Consider the following 2,814-nt stretch of genomic DNA (forward strand, 5'->3'; position numbering starts at 1 on the left):
AATTTGTGACCAGGCTTTCTATGGGAAACAATTCAAATTAGGTATGTTTGGCACTGTTACAAGGAAAGTAAAGCTATAACATAAAATCACTGTAGTAGTTTATCGAATGCGGCGCTCTGTTTTTTATTAAATAGACAATGGAACCGTGCAATTTCGTTGTACTATTTGAATGAGCTCATAGTAGTATGGGGTTAAAATCTTAAGGTCACATAGATACCCCAAAGGTTGTTTGGCGGGCTGGTATTGCGTAAAAGCGTATGGGTTTGTTTACATGTGGTTGGTTTTTTAAAAATAATGCGGCATAGTTAAATATGACGGATTTTATTCAATCTACTCAGAAATCTGTTTAAAAAACATGACGGATTAGATCAATAGAATAATGAGAAAATATACCTTAAATGGCGCACATTCGGTGGCTGAAACATATATACACTTATTCAGTAGTGTGGTAAACATATCTTGCAAGTCAACATGTTGTGACAAGAAGAATTATGTATCATCCACGTAATGTTAGTAGTGTAGCCTTCGTACTGAACAAATATTAATCTTCCACGTAAACTGCCAAAGATTTAGTATTTAACGGAAGTCAAGGTTTTATTTTAATAGATGCAGAGCTGGAAAAAAGCTCGCACATTTGACCGACCCGAAGGGTGACACCGGGACCTGCCGGGGCATTAAAGCCTTATTTAAATAAATGTTTCGCTAAGATTTTTCGGGAAAAGGAAGTCATTCCTTAATCCCCCATGAGACGCTTATCGCGAGTACTTACTACTCCTAAGGAGTTCTCTACACTAAGTTATAGCCAAGAAGTGATTTTTATTAAGAGAAGAAGAATATGTCGTGTTGCTCCACCGAGCAACAAAAATATAAATAGGAAGATAGGAAGACAACAACAAGTGGTTGCAGGCAGAGAAAATCAGTTCACCCTGCTGCACACTCGCCTAATCTCTCCGTTGGAACCGGTGAGAGGGCGATGTTTCCCATCTTCACCATGGAGGCCACAAAGTCCCTAAAGAAGGCGGCCCTGTTGTTGGCGTAGCCGCGGACGATGGAGTCGGCAGAGCCGTTGTTAAACAGCTCCTGGTCGGAATGGAGGAGACCTCTCCTGGACATGAGATTGATGTAGTAGGCGTTGTCAAAGGCATTCGGAGTGGTGACGTCGAGCGGCGCGAGGTCGCCGGCTCCGCCAGACTGCGGGCAGGTGGCCCTCCTGGTGGCGGCAAACGCGGGCTGGATGTTCGTATCGTTGTAGATGCGGTTGCGGAAGGTGACGCAGCGGGCGAGGCCGAAGGTGTGCGCGCCGGACAGCGCGACGAGGTCGCGTAGGTTGAGGCCCTGGTTTTGGAAGCTGGTGATGAGTGGATAGGCTCGAGGATGCAAGAGGGAGGTTGCTGTTGGCGGCGCTCTGGCTCGCCGTTCTCGCGTCTCGGCGTCCTAGCGGCACCGTCCACGAGGCCCTCCGCTCTGCGGGAGTTTCCGAAACGCGGATTTAGCTGGTTAGAGGATAGATAGATACTACGGGTTTCTTGCTGCACCTGAGCGTTGGATGGATGAGAGAGTGCTCACCAAGACGACGCCGTCTCGGGTGGCGAGCGCGAGGATGTCCGCGCAAGATACGGTGGCGTTGCACGCAGCCTCAACGGCGGACTTGATAGTTTCGATGACGTCCATGCCGCGGATGGAGTTCCTGTTCGAGAACGCGTTCTGTTCGCCGGTGAACGTCGGGGTGTCCGCCAGAAGCACGGATCCGTCGCAGCCCTGCCCAGAAGTGCACGCGGGACAAGACGTCAGACGCGAGGATGAAGAAGAGTAATCTAACTGTCTATCTAGTCCGTCCGAGAGTGCGAAACCCGGCGTACATTGACGAAACAGTCGTGGAAGAAGAGGCGGATGATGGAGGCGGGCAGTCGAGGGTCGTTGCGCACAGCCGCTCGCATGGCAGTTTGGACGATTCTCGGGAGGTTCGGGCAGCTTCGGGTGTAGAAGTTCGCACTCAGCTGGGCGTTCGCCGTGCACGCGCACAGGAAAATGACGAGAAGAGAGCAGGCGATGGACCTGCTGCTGCCAAAGGACACCATTGTTCTGCAGTGAGCAACAAGTGCTCTGCTGAACTGTTTTGGTCCTTTTGCCGGTTGAACTCTCCAGGTAGCGCAGCTCCTTATATAATGCGCGGCGGCAGCACGATCCTCTAAATTTGAAGCCAAGCCAAGGATGACTCCCAGGAAGAAGGAAACCCACCCGGTCGTCGTTTTTTGCGCGTGAGGCTTACCTGCAACGGCAAGCAAAACGGGTTGACCAGAAGACAGTCAGAACGCTTCTATCTGATCTAGTTTCTACGGGAGCAGGTAGGAAAGGCTGGACGGGGTAGGAGACGATGGGACTGGAGGGGGATAAACTATGAGAGCACCGTTAGAGTGCGGATTTGACATGGAGATATATTCTCCATCGATGGTCAACGGTATGAAATCATAAACGAATCCATAATGATAGACCGTCATGGTACTTTGCCAAACGTCAACTCTCTTCGCCATGCACGCCATTGGGGAAATTACGGCAGAGTCTCTATCTCTCTGACTCTCGTCGCGGGTCCCCGTCGCGGCCCCGGCTAACTTGAACTCTTTCTGTTTCGCTGACAGTCTCTATTTCTCTCTCTCTCTCTCTCTCTCTCTCTCTCTCTCTCTATCTCTCTCTCTCTCTCTCTCTCTCTCTCTCTCTCTCTCTCTCTCTCTCTCTCTCTCTCTCTCTCTCTCTCTCTCTCTCTCTCTCTCTCTCGATCTAATACTCAAACGATCTCCCCATACTTTACAACCGTTC

At 50.1% G+C, this 2,814-nt stretch overlaps 1 pseudogene; it reads right to left on the bottom strand.

Annotated features, from left to right (window-relative positions):
* Window positions 1-796: 796 nt before the first annotated feature.
* Window positions 797-2,137, bottom strand: LOC144703705 (peroxidase P7-like; annotated as a pseudogene).
* Between the last annotated feature and the right edge of the window lie 677 nt (window positions 2,138-2,814).

This window comes from Wolffia australiana, chromosome 5 (assembly GCF_029677425.1).
Source record: "Wolffia australiana isolate 7733 chromosome 5, ASM2967742v1".
Lineage (NCBI taxonomy): Eukaryota > Viridiplantae > Streptophyta > Magnoliopsida > Alismatales > Araceae > Wolffia > Wolffia australiana.